Source organism: Somniosus microcephalus, chromosome 10, assembly GCF_052327205.1.
Source record: "Somniosus microcephalus isolate GS21.2 chromosome 10, FLI_Smic_1.0, whole genome shotgun sequence".
NCBI classification, from domain to species: Eukaryota; Metazoa; Chordata; class Chondrichthyes; order Squaliformes; family Somniosidae; genus Somniosus; species Somniosus microcephalus.
The window spans coordinates 112,898,776-112,917,219 of record NC_140996.1 but is presented as its reverse complement, the minus strand read 5'-3'; positions in this window follow the sequence as shown (position 1 = coordinate 112,917,219).

Here is an 18,444-nt window from a genome sequence, read left to right as displayed (position 1 = left end):
CGGGTTCCACTGCTACTGGGTCTGAAGTAGATGCTACCGGTATGTCGGGTTCGTCCCCAGGTACTCGAGACATGGGGTTGACGCGTTCCTGTGACGCTAAGATCTGATCGACGTGGCATCTCACAATGTTCTCCCCGACATCCACTGTGTACATTAATGGCCCCTGCCTTGTACATATTGTTCCGGGTTGCCACTTCTCTGTTCGATAGTCGCGGGCCAAGACTGGTTGCCCTACATTGAAGCTCCTTGTCGGCTTCTCATTGATGTGCTGCAATTGTTTGTCCTCAACATTTCTTCGCACATTTGGTCTGAGCAAGTCCAGACGAGATCTCAACCTTCGGTTAAAGAACATCATGGCCGGGGTCTGGTTGGTAACTGCATGTGTCGTGTTTCGGTAAGCTAATAAGAAATTGTCCACCTTATGCTGTAGTGGAATTTCATCGTCGCACATGGCATTTATCGCCTTCTTAAAGGTTTGTACAAACCTCTCAGCCAATCCATTTGTGGCTGGATGATACGGGGCGGATGTGTAATGCCTTACCCCATTCCTTTTCATGAATTTTTGGAACTCATCGGACACAAACTGTGGTCCATTATCAGAGCAAATCTGCTCTGGCAAACCATTTCTGGCAAATATGGTCCGTAGGACTGCAATCATTTTCTCTGTAGTGGTTGAAGACATTTTTATCACCTCAGGCCACTTTGAATGAGCATCCACTGCTATTAAGAACATTGAGTCCATGAATGGACCAGCGAAATCAATATGCACCCGTTGCCATGGAGAGGAGGGCTACTCCCATGGGTGTAGAGGGGCATGTGGTCGTGCATTTTGGACCTTCTGGCATCCTAAGCAGCTCTTAGTTAGGTCTTCGATTTGTTGATCGATTCCCGGCCACCACACATAAGCCCTAGCAAGGCTTTTCATTTTCACTCCCCCCAGATGCCCTTCATGTAGCTCATTTAGCACTCTCTACCTTAACTTGGGTGGAATCACCACTCTGGATCCACACATCACTGTCCCCTGGCATACTGACAGCTGTTCTCTTCTGGATGAGAATGCTGGCAACAGTGAGTCGCCATGTGTTGGCCATCCCCTCACCGTCAATTCATATACCCGTGACAGCGTCAGATCATTGCAGGTCTCCTTCTCTATATCCGCGTTTGTTACTGGCAATTGTTCAATTATTGATGAATAAAATATCTTGATAGGGTCCACTGCTGGTGCTTCCTCCACAGGAGGCAGTGGCAGGCGCGATAGCCCATCAGCGTTCCCATGCTGTCTCGTGCCTTTATATTCTATTTCATATTGATTCGCCCCTAGAAACAGGGACCATCTTTGTAACCGCTGTGCAGTCATCACTGGAACGCCCTTCTTAGGATTAAAGATGGAGACAAGTGGTTGGTGGTCAGTCAGCAAGGTGAACATCTGCCCATGCAGATAGTGGTTGAATTTTTTTACTCCCCATACTGGGCTGAGGGCCTCCCTGTCAAACTGGGCGTAGTTGCGCTCAGCTGAGGTTAGTGACCGAGACGCAAAGGCTACTGGCCTCTCCAACCCGTCTGGGAATTTGTGCGACAGCACCGCTCCAATACCGTAGGGTGATGCATCACATGCCAAACGAATTGGTAGTGCTGGGTTGAAATGGGCCAACACCTCTTTTGATGTGATCAATTCTTTACACTTCTGGAAAGCTCGTCTATGTTCGTCATCCCACTTCCATGGTACCCCTGTTTGCAGTAGGGTGTTCAGCGGGTGTAATACCGTAGACAAATTTGGTAAGAACTTGTGGTAATAGTTTACCAGCCCGAGGAACGACCTCAGTTGTGACACATTTTCTGGTGCTGGAGCCTTGACTACTGCCTCAATCTTGTCAGGGGACTTATGTAACCCCTCTTCATTGATGACGTGGCCACAATACGAGATCTGTTTCTGGAAAAACTCGCACTTGTGGCGATTAGCTCGTAGCCCATACTCCTTTAATCTGGTGAGCACCTTCTCCAAGTTGGCGAGGTGATCACCGTCATTTTCACCCATGACCAAGATGTCGTCCAAATAACACTGGGTCCCTGGAATCCCTTGCAGGACCTGATCCATCGGCCTTTGCCAGATAGCCGGAGCCGAGGCTACTCCAAACACCAGCCGGTTGTATTGATAGAGACCTTTATGAGTGTTGATCGTAAGGTAATGTTTCGAAGCTTCTTCTACCTCCATTTGCAAGTACGCCTGGGCTAGATCAATTTTGGTGAAGCGTTTACCTCCAGATAGTGAGGCGAAAATATCCTCAATTCGTGGAAGCGGATATTGCACCGTGTGAAGGACTGGGTTCACTGTCACCTTAAAATCCCCACAGATGCGGACCTTCTTTGGTTCCCCAGGCGTATTACTCAACGATCTCTTCATTACAGGAACGATGGGTGTAGCCCACTCGCTCCAGTCCACTTTGGACAGTACTCCTGAATGTTCCAACCCTTCCAGCTCTGCTTCAACAGCTGGTCTGATCGCATAAGGCACTGGTCTGGCCTTCAGAAACGTTGGGCTTGCATTTTCCTCTATTTTAATCGTTGCTGTTATTCCTTTTAGTGTTCCTAGTCCCTCCTGGAACACTTCTTTTGCGTCAGTTAGCATTTTTGACAGTCGTCCAGGTGTGACGTCATCATCCTTTTTGGCCTCAACCTTCAGTGCCTGTATGGAATGCCAATCTAATTGTATCTTCCGGATCCATTCACGTCCTAGCAGTGGTGGTCCTCCATTTGGCAATACATATATATCCATTTTAGGTATTTCCTGGCCTTTATATGTCACTTTCACCCTTATTTTTCCTTTGGGGTAGACTTTTTGCCCCGTATACGTCTTCAAGACAATCTCTGTAGCTTTCAAGGGTATGTGTGAAAATAGCCGCTTGTAGTCTCTTTGATTTATGACTGTTAAAGCTGACCCTGTGTCCAATTCCATTTCCACTGGGACTCCGTCTATCTTGAGTGTAACCCAGATAGTCTGGTGATCCTCCATTTCGGTTACATTATGTAGTTTCAGACAACCCAGCTCCTTGCTTCCGGAGTCTGTTTCACTTTTCTGTTCGTCTGAACCACTGTCCATCACCTGGTGTAACTTTTTGTACTTCTCCTGTGGAGATTTCTTACTGTTGGTTTTCTTCCCAGACCTGCAGACTCTTGCTATGTGTCCTGCTTTCCCACACTGTCTGCACACTTGGTCCTTGAACCAACAATCTTTCTGGTCATGTGTTGTTCTGCCGCAGCGATAGCACTTCCCTGTTCCATAGGACATTTCATTGGTGCCATATTCTTGCAGTCTCCGTTGTATCTCTGCAGCGCCCCTTGCGGCTGGTTCGTGTGATACTGCCATACTGAAAGCTTTGTCCAGCATAAGGTCCTTTTCTGATAGAAGCTGTTTCTGGGTTCCCTCACTTTGTAGCCCACACACAAACTTGTCCCTTAACGTGTCTGCTAGTTCCGCTCCAAACTGGCAGTGTTTCGATAGCTTGTGCAGTTCCGTTAGGTACTCAGCATTGCTTTCGTCTTTGTGTTGGTTCCTTTTATGGAACTTAAATCGTTCTGCTATCAGCAGCGGTGTGGGGTTTAAGTGGTCCTGTAGGATTTCTACTATGCTTTCAAAATTCTTGTTTACCGGCTTCTCTGGGGTTATTAGATTTCGCAGTAACCCATAAGTTTTTGCACCCATGGAATTTAACAGAACCATTCACCCTGCAGTACACCTCAATACGTTCCACATATGTCGCCCAATCTTCGACTTCATTGTCGAACGTAGAGATACTGCCACTCTTTGGCATCCTTGGGTGTGCGTTAACTATCACCAATGGTGCCTCCCGCGCTTCCCCTTCTTCTCCGCTGGCACAAAATGGCGTCTCCCGCGCTTTCCTTCCTTCCCGCGCTCGCCCTTCTTCTCCGCTACGGCTTCTCAAAATGGCGTCTCCTGCGCTCTTCCTTCTTCCCCGCGGCTCAATGGCGTCTCCCGCACTCTCCCTGCTTGTCTGCGGCTCAATGGCGTCTCCCCTTTCTTCGCCCCACGGACCCTGTTCAGCCCGTGAGCACTGGCTGTGCTCTGCGCTCTTCTTTGATATTTTTCGACGCCGCTCAGTCTAGAACCCGGCTGTTTCTTACCCTCTCTCTCTCCGGTTTGTTTTCTTTTCCTCGACGCCGCTCGGTGTTCAACCCCCGGCTGCGCCCTGCGCTCTTCACTCTCTGTCTTACCCCGTCAACGCTACTCGGCTCTCTCTCCGCCGTCGGTCGGCTCCAGCCGCCGCTGCTCGGGAAGGGTCTGCACTGGACCTGTCGTCGGTCTCTTACTGCTCGTTGTGGCTGGGGAACCAAGCCCGGCTCTCCACAGCCTCCCCTGCTGTTGAGTCTGTGTGTCCCAGTTATGTTTAGGATCAATCACTGGACACAGACAACAAGAATAACTTTTAACAGGTCTTTACTATTCGGAGGTCAGGGCTGCACTGCCCAGCAAATCCTTACACAACACTTATATACCGGTGTGGTCACCACCGGTATTACAGTATACAGCAGCCAAGAGAAAGTAGTACATCTCTTAAAGTAGTTCTCTTAAGGTGGAACAGGTTACATACACCACACCTGCGAAGTTGGATCTCTGCCTGACTGCTGGGCGGTTGCTTGTGGTCGACGCCCGTGTTCCTGGCCTCGACTATTTTTTTTTTTTTTTAATGTTGCAGGTAGATTCAAATCGACACTCGTCGCCACTGTTGGATCCGTGGTTCAGTGGATAAATAATCACACGGATGCTGTACATTAACAAATAACAGGTCTTTACTGGAGGAGGGTACTCTCTTGACTGGGGGTACAGAGGCATGCGCAAAGCTTATATACCGGTGTGGTCACTGCCGGTACTACAGTATACAGGAGCTGTAAAAGTAGTTCTGACTTAAAGGCACATACACTACAGCTAGCACCTCTGGGGGGCGCTAACAGGGTGCCAATGGGTTTGCAACCGGGCGCGACGATATCAACACCTCCCACTAAATTTGGCGGGAGTTTTGCGGCAGCGGTAAGACGTTGCGCCCAGATCTCCTGCGCCCGGAGATCATGACGTCATTACCATGTGTAGCGCCCCGGATGAAAAATTCCCTCTCGCCCCCTGCTTGTGCGCCTGCCATTAACAACGACAGGTAGCGGAGGTGGCTTTCAGTTGGATATCCCCTGGAGGAGCACTATTTAAAGGCCTCCACTTCCAGTATAGTTTTCGTCGGCCAACAATGCTGCATTGTTAATTTCACATAGGCAGAGGCCTGTTGACCGATTTGAGCGTTTTGCATTTTAACGAGTGTTCTGGCACATAATGATTCTTCAGTTTCATTGAGGGGAGATTTTAAAGTGCAATATTTGGATCCTTTCATGGGGACTGTACTGGCACTGGACCTTGCCCTCCAGCGTCAATGTCGGAGGCAACTGAGGCACAGAGAAAGAGTGCAAAATGTGGCCAAAGGTAGGAGGGCCAACAGGGCTCTCAACAGGAGGCCTTACCCACCCAAGGTATTCTGGCAGCAGTTCTCCTACATGATTTTCACTGAGGACCAGTGTGTTAAAAAGCTCCGCTTCAGCAAGGACATGGTCACAGAGCTCTGCCACCTCCTTCAGCCAGACCTTGAGGCTGAGATCAGGACCACTATGGCTCTCTCAAGGTCACCGTCGCCCTCAATTTCTACGCCAGCGGATCATTCCAGTGCGCGACAAGTGACATCTCCAACATCTCCCAGTTTGCCGTCCATTGCTCCATCTGCCGGGTCACAGATATTCTGTACAGAAGGAGAAGGGACTACATTTCCTTCGTCATGACCAGAGAGAAGCAGCACGAGTGTGCATGTGACTTTACGAGGAGAGCGGGCTTCCCCATGATGCAGGGCGCCATTGACTACACCCGTGTCGCTTTGTGGGCACCTCATAACAATCCTGAGGTATTCTGTAACCGCAAAGGCTACCACTCACTTAATGTGCAGTTGGTGTGTGACCACACACAGCAAATCCTCACCGTCAATGCCTGCTATCCTGGCAGCAGCCACAATGTCTTCATCCTGCGCCAAACCTGTGCCAGCTCTATTCCAGCCACCACATCAAACTAGCGGATGGCTGCTGGGAGACAAGGGCTATCCGCTCTCCACCTCACTCATGAATCCCCTCCGCAACCCCAACACTCCTGCCCAGCACTCATATAATGAGAGCCATGCTGCCACCAGGAACATCATCGAGCAGACCATCGGCGTGCTCAAGCAACGGTTCTGCTGCCTTGGCCGTTCGGGAGGAGCCCTCCAATACTCGGCTGAGTGGGTGTCAGTTTTCATCATCGTCTGCTGCATGCTGCACAACTTGGCCATCATGAGGGCACAGCCATTGCCAGCAGGCATAGCTGCACCACCTCAGGAGGAGGAGGAGGAGGAAGAAGAGGAGCAGGAGGAACAGGAGGACGAATAGCAGCGACGGAGGAGGCAGCCACTCAATTGGCGTTCTGCAAGGTCAGTCTGTGACCGCCTCATCAGACTTCGTTTCCACTGACTTTGAGTCCTCGTTCCGGTTGCTGAGCACGTCACCATCATTCCATCACTTTGTGATTCCATACCACACCCCAGAACTGAAATGAGACACAGCACCAAATCTGCAACATTGCAGTAATAAATTTATCAAAAACCATTAACCACATATATACAACAATATTGTCCAATCACCCTTGTGCAAACCCTTGTCTCCCCTCTTTACAGTCCCCCTTGCTAATCTAGCGCTCCTACATAGTGTCTCCCCAGTGGCTGCAGCAGGGCTGGTGAAAGGCTGCTGAGTGTCGGTGTCAGAGACTTCAGATGGCATTGCAGGATGCCCTCGACCAGCTCTGGGCCTGGAAGGCCTGGCCGTAAACTGCACCACCTCAGGCTGGGCGGCGGCAGTCTAGGCTGGCTGGGTGACAGGTCGCAACAAGTGCAATGGCGGAGTGGCAGTGGTGGGATCAGGAATGCTGTCATCCTGAGAGAGGACAGCAGGTTCCTGCTCCACTGACCCACTGCCACTCCCCCGGGGCAGCATCTCAGCATTCCTACCAATCTGTTGGAGCACAGATTGCTGGTCTGCTGCGACACTGTGAGATCCCCGGTGGACTGTGATGGACCCAACAATGATGGCAACAGTCAGAGCTTTTGTGGCATTAAGCAGAGACTGCATGAGAGCAGTCTGAAACTCGATGGCAGCAACCATTGACTGCATTACAGCACTAAGATGTTGTGTCACCTCCACATGTGCTGCGATGGAAGCTGCCACATTGCCCATGACACGTGTCATGAGGTCTGGATCTGCACAGTCTCTTCGGAAGTCCACCATCCTCTGCAGTGTGGAAATGATGGGCTCCATGGTGTGCGCAGAGCTCTGTGCAATGTTGGAGGCGGACACTGTAGTGTATGTAACCGTTCCACCTTTAAGAGAACCGTTCCACCTTTAAGAGAACTATTTTAAGAGTTGCACTACTTTATCTTGGCTGCTGTATACTGTAATACCACACCGGTATATAAGTGCTGTGTAATGATTTATTGGGCAGTTCTGCCCTGACCTTCAACCAGTAAAGACCTGTTAAAGTTTACTCTTGTGGTCTGTGTAGTAATTCGCATTATAACACACAGACTTAACAGTGGCGACGAGTACGATCTTACCCTGCGGCAGAGATACATCCAAGGCAGTTTAACGGGCGTCGAGAAGAGGCATCCGCCCTCATCATTCTGCTGGGAGAAGACTCAGGTCTACAGAGCAAAGGAAGAATTCTGACACGAAGCCTTCCATCAGCAACAGGCAGTGATCATCCCTTCTATCACGGTGGTGGGTAAGCCGATCAGCGACGAACAGCAAGTCGGCCACGTTGACTGTGAGTAGGGGAGAAAATAAAAAAACGGAGGATATAAGGGCGGAGAACTCGACCACGGCCGGGGAAAAGAGCCGGACAGAAGTCGGGGCCAGAGGCGCTGAGACTGGGGCAGCGTAAGGCACGGAAGCCGCGGTGAATGCAAACGCAGCCGGTGTGAGAGACCGGGCTACAAGCGGGCTGGGAGACGCAACAGCGTCGAGAGAGAGCTCGACCGCGACCGGTGAAAAAGGCCGGGCAGCTACCGAGGCCGCGAGGCGCAGCGACCGGGACAGCGTAAGGCGCGGGAGAAAATAGCGGGCTGGGAGACGCAACAGCGTCGAGAGAGAGCTCGACCGCGACCGGTGAAAAAGGCCGGGCAGCTACCGAGGCCGCGAGGCGCAGCGACCGGGACAGCGTAAGCGCGGGAGAAAATTTTAAAAAAACCGCGGAGAACTCAGCCGCAGCCGGGGGGGAAAGGACCGGACTACAAGAGGGGCTGGGAGGCACGATTTGAAAACCGCTGGGGAGGGCGAACGCAGCAATACGGCAATCGCCATTACAGCCAGCAGGGGAGAAAGGCAAACGCGGGAAGCCGCCATTTTAGTAGGCGGGGGAGAAGACAAGCGCGGGAGCAAACGCGGGAAGCCGCCATTTTAGTAGGCGGGGAAGAAGACAAGTGCGGGAAACCGCCATTTTGAAAAAAAAAAAATTAAAGAAAAATTTCTTGTTGTTTCTCAAGAAGATTGCGAGGATGCCTAAGCGTGGTAACATCAACGATTTCGATCCCGATGTTGAAGATTGGGCCACGTATGTAGAACGCATAGAGATATATTGTAAGGCAAATAAAATATCAAATGAAGATAAAGCATTAACCTTACTAAACTCAATGGGTGCGAAGACATACGGGCTATTGAAGCATCTTCTATCACCAGCTAAACCGGCGGATCAGACTTTCGCTAATATTGCTGTCCTGAAGGATCATTTGAACCCCACACCGCTGATGTTAGCGGAACGATTTAAATTTTATGCGAGAACGCAACTGAAAGAGGAAAGCAACGCGGAGTACTTAATTGAACTGCGTAAGCTAGCGAAATACTGTCAGTTTGGGGAAGGACTGACAGAGGCACTGAGAGACAAATTCGTGTGCGGATTGTCGAAAGAAGGAACACAAAAGCGGCTACTTGAAGAGAATGATCTTACACTTGATAAGGCTGTCTCTATTGCAGCATCGCACGAAGCCGCAGCGAGAGGCACTGCGGAAATGCAGCTGAAGGCAGCGGTACTCAGCGTAGATCAAATGGCTTTGGGTACAATGAAATGTTATCATTGTGGGAAGACAACACACGATCAGAACCAATGCTGGTTTAAAAACCAGGAATGTAGAAAATGTGGCAAGCTTGGTCACGTAGCTAAAGTATGCCGGTCAGGAAAGAAGACCAGCAACAAAAAGTCACCGCAGGAAAGATGCAGCAAGGTACACAAGGTGGCTGAGAAGAGTTCGGATGAACAAAATTCGGATTCAGACTCCAACAGCAAGGAACTGGGTAGTCTGAGAATTCACAATGTGAGTAAGGAAGCTGACCGACAAACTATCTGGGTCACCCTGCAGATAGCAGGAGTCCAAGTGAAGATGGAATTGGACACCGGATCGGCGTTGACGGTCATGGATAAGCAAGATTACAAAAGGTTATTCACACATATTCCCCTACGGGATACGGAGATAGTATTAAAGACATACACGGGGCAAAAAGTATACCCCATCGGAAGGATAAAAGTCAAGGTGGTACACAAGGGCAAAGAACACCAAGGAATGGACATATATGTACTACCTGAGGGAGGTCCACCACTTCTGGGACGGGAGTGGATCAGGAAAATAAATATGGACTGGCACCCCCTAAAAGCAATAACGGGAGATTCCGGAAAAAGAAAAGATATCAAACCTGCACGATTGTCCAGAATATTGGATGAGGGCATATGCAGCAGTGACAGTGACAAAGCAGAGAGTGAGAACTCGGTGAAGACAATCAGCTCAGACCCTGGAACTGATGATGGTAAGACCAGCCCATGTGCAAAAGACAAGTCTAAAATGGACTTGCAGACTAATGATGGAAAAACGAAGGAGTGTACAAATGCTTCAGGAGAGAACAAAGTATCAGAACAGAATTCCACTGAACAACAACAACATAGTTTGACAGAGAATTCTGAGTCTGTCCAGTCTACAGACATGCACATTTCTGAGGAACACCGGGCTCGAACTCAACTCAATTTCAAACTACAACAGCAATTAGAACAAATGATTCGCCGTTTTGAGCAAGAGATGAATGCCAAGAAAAAGTTCTTTGACACAGAGTGGGAGAATCTGGAAAGACAGCAGAAACAGCTGATTGAGAAAATGGAACAGGAACACACAAACCGTCTGCGCGATGAGGCCAAACGAATCAAAGCTGAGCAAGAAAGGGAATATGTCAAATTCATCGATCAGTTGAAAGCTAAGAAGAAAGAGCACCCTTTTGTGAGCAGTGTCAGCAGTAATAAGCCACTCAGGGAATTGGTGGCAGAGGCAAAAACTGAAGATGCTGCAGAGATCAAGTTTGTTGCTGAAAGCGCTACTTCCAGAGCTTTGCTTCGAATTAAAGAATTGCCAGTTAAAATTGTGAAACCCTTAAGAGAGAAGATTGGCATGGAGAAACATCGTGTCATTTTCGAATGCAAGGTTTCCAGGCCAAATGCTGCTGTCAAGTGGTATTACAAAGACAAAGAGATTCATCCCAGTAATAAATATGAGATTGTGAGTGAAGATGTGTACAGGGAGCTCGTTATTAATAATGTCGCTTTGGAAGATGAAGGCAACTACATGTGCGATGCCATAGATGACCAAAGCACAGCAAAGTTATATGTAGAAGAGCAATCAATTGCCATCATTAAACCCATATGTGATGTGGAAGTGACAGAGCCAAGTAACGCCATTCTTGAGTGTGAGCTTTCAGTTGCTGACGTGAAGCCTTCAAAATGGATACTAAATAGTGAAATTCTTCATGCTTCTGAAGAGGTGGACATTGAGCATCATGGCACTATTCAGCATCTCACTCTGAAAAAAACAACTTGTAAGATGACCGGCTTGCTGCAGTTTATCGCAGGGAAATCAAAATCTGAGGCGAGGCTGACTATTAAAGAGCCTCCGTCAAAGGTAGTCAAAGAACTACAGAACATTACAGTGGAAGAGAAGCATTCTGCTACTTTGAGCTGTGAGTTTACACCTACTTCCAAGGTGGTCAGATGGTACAAAGACCAGAGCTTAATCGAATCTTCTGACCGATACAAATTTAAACAAAATAAGAATGTGATAGAACTTACCATTACAAATCTCACACCCAAAGATTCTGCTGAATATAGCTGCAAATCAGGTAATGCACAGACCACAGCCACACTCACAGTTGAAGCTCCAAAAATAGAAATAATAAAACATTTGGAGGACGTAGATACTGAGGAGGACAGCAATCTAGTATATTCATGTGAGTTGTCCCATGATGATGAAGATGATAACTCATCTGAACCATTATCAACCCTACCAGGTCACGCACGTGGTCCCTCCGAACTGAGCCAAATCAGTCTGGAAGCAGAAAAACTTCCCAAGGGACTCGAGCCTTTAGAAGTCAACAATGCTGGTTCTGAAGTTACGAAAATTCAAGCTGTTAAGTCCAGTGAAGGACTATTAGATAAGTCACCCCAGCAACGAAAACCTACTACACCACCGAAAACTACTACACCACCGAGGCGAGTCAGGAGGCGCAGGAGGCGCCGCCTCAGAGACTGAATCTGTGAACTGTTTTTACATGAAGTTGTGTATATATGTTATGATGTTATGTTTAATGGGAAATATATACTGTTAAGCTAAAAAGGGAGGATTGTAGTGTATGTAACCGTTCCACCTTTAAGAGAACTATTTTAAGAGTTGCACTACTTTATCTTGGCTGCTGTATACTGTAATACCGGTGGTGACCACACCGGTATATAAGTGCTGTGTAATGATTTATTGGGCAGTTCCGCCCTGACCTTCAACCAGTAAAGACCTGTTAAAGTTTACTCTTGTGGTCTGTGTAGTAATTCGCATTATAACACACAGACTTAACAGACACCTCCGCGCTCCTTACCATTGCCGAGAGGCTCTCGGGCACTCTTGCTATTGCACCTATCATCTTGGTGTGCATCCCCATCACCCTTCTTGTGAACGCCTCCCCATCGAGGTCCTCACCTGAGTCCTGTGCAGCAGAAGTCACGAGCAAACTCACCCTCTGGGGAGCTGGCTCCCGAGCTACCCTTTCCCCCTGGCCTTGCTGCAGCCCTTTCATTCCTGGTGCATCACCCAGTGCAGACCCCTCTACTAAACTTGCCTCTAAAGATCGCATAGTATCTGAGGTGGTGCCTGCGCGTGAGAGATGCAGTGACGCGGTGCTTTGCTCCTCCTCCTCTTCTCCTTCCTAACTCTCAGTGGGGAGGCTCAGGGATAGGCTGGTTGCTGATTATCTGAACTCATGAAGGCACAACCCTTGCGTTAAGGTGAGGGTGGTGGGACAGGAATGGAGCAAGGAATGCAGACATTCTCAGGAGGTGGAAAGTGAGAAAGGTTTATGGTGTGAGGGGGAAGTGGGGTGAAAGAAGGAGAAGGGCTGAAGACACCATTTTTGCCCCCAATGGGGTCGACATCGCCGTCAGGTATGGCGTTCACCACCTGCTGCCCAATGAGTCGCAGCACTCGCTCCTCAAGGTCTAAGAGCTGCTGGAGCTGCGCATTGCCCCCGCCTGTTCTCTGCTGCTCCCTCCTATTGTGGGCCATCTTGGCCTGCAAGAGAAAAAAATGTGTTTGAATCAGAGTCCAGCTATGTGTTTGGGAGATATGCCTGCCGTTGTTGAATAGCTGTGATTGTAGGCAAGGCGTGAGATGTGGATGTGAGTTTGAGTAAGTGAAGATGTTTGGTAGGTGAGTGGTGACGGTGTGGTTGTTTGCGGAGTGTGCACAGACTGAGGTTAAGATGCTGGTATGTAGGAGCTATTGAAGCATGTACTCACCTTGACCACCCGACTGAGGTCATTGAATTTCTTGCGGCACTGTGTCAGGCTGCGTTCCACCACACTACTGGCCACTTCCCTCCACATTGCCCTGAACACCTGAGGCGATGGCCTCTTTTCAGTGGCCGAGAACAGCATTGCCCTCCTTTGCTCCACTCCAGCCGCCAATGCCTCCAATACCACATCTGTGAACCGACGAGCTCTCTCCCTGGGAGTGGGAACAGCCATAGCCATCAGGGGATTCACTTGCTCGCAGGTCACCTCAAAGCCAGCAATGCTGAAAATGAGCATCTGCACAATAATGCAACCTCCCCTTTAAGAGCTGGAAGGAGCCAGTGTGAAGGATCATTGCTGAATACATTGCACATGAAATTCATTAACGCTCTTCTGGTAACGCCCCTGTAATGCCCCACTGAGGCCATTAGCGCTTGATTTAGCACCCCCACTTCCTTCCTGGGGCGCTAACACCCAATTTAGTAGAAGCTCAGAATCATTAGTGCTTGGTGCTAAATTTTCAAAATTTCAAATGTTAGCGGCCCAAATGGGGCGATACCCAATTTCACCCTCATAGTCTCAGAATAATGGGTTGGCCTAAGGATAAGTGATCTCACTGAAACATACAACATTCTTACAGGGCATGACAGGGTAGATGCAGGGAGGATGTTTCCCCTAGCTGGGGAGTCTAGAACCAGGGGTCACAGTCTCTGAATAAGGGGTTGGCCATTTAGGACTGAGATGAAGAGAAATTTCTTCACTCAGAGGGTTGGGAATCTTTGGAATTCTCTACCCCAGAGGGCTGTGGATGCTCAGTCATTGAGTATATTCAGGACAGAGATCACTAGATATTTGGACACTAAGGGACACAAGGGATATGGGGATAGGGCAGGAAAGTGGATTTGAGGTAGAAGATCGGCCATGATCTTATTGAATGGCAGAGCAGACTTGAGGGACCGTATGGCCTATTCCTACTCCTATTACTTATGTTCTTATGAAATACTTCTTAGTAATCATATTCCTCAGCAAAAATAGAATAGTCTTTGAATAAATTACAGCAGTGCAAGCGTATGGCATCTAATGAACTGCTGCGTGAAATGTGCAGTTTTTTCTACTCACAGAAAGTTATTTTTGCACAGGGGTTCCCCCATTTGTTTTCATCATTTCGGGGGTTTCTGCCACTTTTCCAGCAAAGTTACAGCAGACGAGTGGGGGAAGCCCCACGGGAATTCACTCCTATAATTCCAACAACAACAACAACTTCTATTTATATAGCACCTTTAACATAGTAAAACGTCCCAAGGCACTTCACAGGAGTATTAAAAGACAAAAAGCACTGAGGTCGAGTCAGTCCGATAATAAAACGAAGTTTAATAGAAACTAGAGAACAAACAATTGCATGCAGGAGAAATAATCAACAGGTCTTTTCTGGTGCTGGTTTCACGAGGTCTGAGTTGGGAACCTCCCACTCTCTGACGTCATGACGTCATCACGTTTCCCGCCGTTCGGGGCGTCACGTGACCAACGTGATGACGTCATTGCGCTGATTCTGGGGCTTATCCAGAACGGCTATTTACATACAGTAAACAAACATAGGTGCTGTAGCACTCTGTTAAAGGCAGTTATACATTTATACAGGAGTCCGTTGGTGACTTTGCCACAACCTCAAGTTTACGTAGGATGGAATGTGGGAGACCAGTCAGGAGTGCATTGGAACAGTCAAGTCTAGAGGTAACAAAGGCATGGATGAGCTGAGGCAAGGGCAGAGATGGGCGATGTTATGGAGGTGGAAATATATTTATATAGCGCCTTTAACATAGTAAAACGTCCCAAGGTGCTTCACGGGAGTACTAAAAGACAAAAATAAATTTGACACCAAGCCACATAAGGAGAAATTAGGGCAGGATATGTAGTTGGAAGCTCATTTCAGGGTCAAATATGATACAAGATTGCGAACAGTGTGGTTCAGCCTCAGACAAATGTTTGGGAGAGGGATGGAGTCAGTGGTTAGGGAACGGAGTTTGTGGTGGGGACCGAAAAAAATGGCTTCAGTCTTCCCAATATTTAATTGGAGAAAATTTCTGCTCATCCAGAACTGTATGTCAGACAAGCAGTCTGACAATTTAGAGACCGTGGAGGGGTTGAGAGAAGTGGTAGTGAGGTAGAGCTGGGTGTCGTCAGCGTACATGTGGAAACTGACGGTGTGTTTTCGGATGATGTTGCCAAGGGGCAACATGTAGATAAGAAATAGGAGGGGGCCAAGGATAGATACTTGGGGGACACCAGAGGTAACATAGAAGATAGGAGCAGGAGTAGGCCATTCGGCCCCTCGAGTCTGTTCCGCCATTTAATGAGATCACGGCTGATCATCCAAATTCAGTACCCTGTCCCTGCTTTCTTTCCATATCACTTGATCCCTTTAGCCTTAAGAAATATATCTAACTCCTTCTTGAATATATTAAATGAATTGGCCTCAACTGCCTTCTGTGGTAGAGAATTCCACAGGTTCACCACTCTCTGGTTGAAGAAGTTCCTCCTGATCTCAGTCCTAAATGGCCTACCCCTTAACCTTAGACTGTGCCCCCTGGTTCTGGACTCACCCGCCATTGGGAACATCCTTCCTGCATCTAGTCTGTCTAGTCCTGTTAGAATTTTATAAGTTTCAATGAGATTCCCTCTCATTCTTCTAAACTCTAGCGAATATAAGGGGGGGGTCGATGATCGCGGGGGTTTGGTGATTATGTGGGGGGGGTGGGAGTCAGTGATCGTGGGGGGGGTTCCAATTTGTGTGGTGGTGGTCTGTTCACAAGTAGGGGGGGGGGGTTTGGATCGCAGGGAGTGGGAAACAGGTTTGCTCAGTGGGCCGGGGGGAAACACACCTGTTCCTTCTGGCCCACAAGCAGTGTTGGAAAAGCACTTACCTCTTCCACGCAGCAGTACTCACCTCCCTTTAGCTGCCAGGTTTCCCGGGGCATGGGAGATAAAATCTGAAGCACGCAGCCTCATTAAAATATTTAAATGAACAGCCCACCTCCTGGGTGCAGGTTGGTTGCCTGACCCCCATCCCGCCTTCGTTAAGACTGGAGGTGGCTGGGTTTGAGATGTTCTGGGTTCGGGTTTGAGATTTTTTAAATTTTAACATCCCACCTGACCCAAACCCACCTGTTTTTTGGGTTAAAATTACCCCCCATTATATCTCATTCAGTCATCTAGTTGTCTATTTAATCAATCAGTGGATTAATTTTCCTACATTAAAAGTTTAAAAAATTACAAAGATAAAAAGAATATGAATGCTGCAATCTGAAATAAAAACAAAATGCGAAACCTATGCAATTCTGAAGGGTTCCATAAAAATTATTCCTGCGCTTTCTGTTTTTATTTGAGATTCCTTTCCTTTTTCAGATTATCAAGGTAAATAGGCAGGGAGCAGCAGCAATTACCTTATGGTAATACATACCCGAGCTGCTTAGGAGTCATTGTTTGAACTTCAACCTGTATTAAAATATTGGATTTCTAGCCCTTCTGAAATGAGTTTTTACCTTCACTTACTGAGGTTTTACACTCCCTTTCTAAAAACCACCAGAAAGAAAGAAGCCAATTATAGTTATATAGCCCCCATTTGATAAAGTTCCACTCTGCATTGAGTTTCTGAATTCATATTAATTATGCAATTAATATTTGCAGTCCCAATACTTAACCCTAGGGTACCCCACCCAGTACTAAAAAAAAACATCCCCACCCCCAGACATAACTCCTTTGAGTACTTGTTATCTTCTACCCTTCAGCCACTTTTTTCTCCATTCCCAAGGTTTACCATGAATCCCTACAGCTTTGAGTCTAACTCCAACAACCTTTGTTCGGCCAGACTGCCTGCCTCTCTTCCGCGGCTACATTCACGCCCGGGTGTCCCTGGAGATGGAGCACGCGGTGTCCACTGGCACGCTCGAGGTGGGCACCGGAGGGACTGAAGTACATCATCACCCCAAGGAATAGTATTTTCATTTAATTTGTTAAGTTTCCTTTTCATTTTTGTTAAGTTACAGTTTTTATTGATTTTGCATGCTTAACTTCAAATAGGCAACACCTGATATAAGGAGAAGAGTCAGCACTTGTAACTTGGGTGTTGCTCGAACAGGTGTTTCTGCTGCTGCAAAGAGAGTTCTTGTAGTGTATGTACCGTTAAGGGGAGAACTACTTTTTACAGCTCCTGTATACTGTAGTACCGGCAGTGACCACACCTGTATATAAACCCTGAGTAGGGATCTGTACACTTAGTTTTAGAGTAACTCTCATCCAGTAAACACCTGTTGATTGTTCCCTGCAGTCTCTTGTCTAATTATTGGAGGACACACAACATCAAGATACACGGATCTAACATTGGCGACGAGAAGATTCAAACCTACCTGCAACTCTGCATCACCTCCCAGGGATTCGCTCCTGGAGAACAGTGAAAGAAGAAGGCCGAGTCCAGAAGCACGGGCGTCGACCATCCAGCGGAGACTTGAGCATCGCAGGGGAGGCTGTTGAGAGCTGGGCTTGGTTCTCCAGTAACGGTGGTCCAGCGAAACGGGCTGGCAACAGGTACGGCGCAGACCCTTCCCGGACAGCGGCGGCTAGAGCCGACCGATGGCACAGAAAAAGGCCGAGCAGCGTTGACAGGAGAAGAGAGAGGGTAGAGCGCACAGGGTGCAGCCGGTGTTCAGGACCGAGCGGCGTCGACGGGAGAAGAGAGAGGGTAGAGTGCACAGGGCGCAGCTGGTGTTCAGGACCGAGCGGCGTCAACGAGAGAGAGCAGAGTGTAGCTGGTGTTCAAGGGCCGAGCAGCGTCAACGAGAGAGAGAGGCGCGCAGGAAAACGCGCAGAGCGCAGCCGGTGTTCAAGGGCCGAGCAGCATCAGCGGGGAAGAAAGGAAAGCGCGGGAGATGCCATTTTGAGCTGCAGCGGAGAAGAAGGGAGAGCGCGGGAGACGCCATTTTGAGCCGCAGCGGAGAAGAAGGGAGAGCGGGGGAGACGCCATTTTGAGCCACAGCAGAGAAGAAGGGAGAGCGCGGGAGACGCCATTTTGAGCCAGTCTAACCACACCCAGGGATGCCGAAGAGTGGCAGTGTCACAGCGTTCGACAATGAAGTCGAAGATTGGACGACATATGTCGAACACATAGAAGTGTACTGCAAGGCGAATGAAGTGCCAGATGACAGGAAAGCGCTGGTATTGTTGAATTCAATGGGTGTGAAAACGTATGGCTTACTGCGAAACCTAGTAACCCCATAGAAGCCAGTGGAAAAGGATTTTGAAAACATAGAGTCAATCCTACAGGACCACTTAGACCCCACACCGCTGCTGATAGTGGAAAGATTTAAGTTTCACAAAAGGAACCAGCATAAAGATGAAAGTAATGCTGAGTTTTTAACGGAACTGCGCAAGCTATCGAAACACTGCCAGTTTGGAACGGGACTAGCAGATACTTTAAGGGACAAGTTTGTGTGTGGGCTTCAAAGTGAAGGAACCCAGAA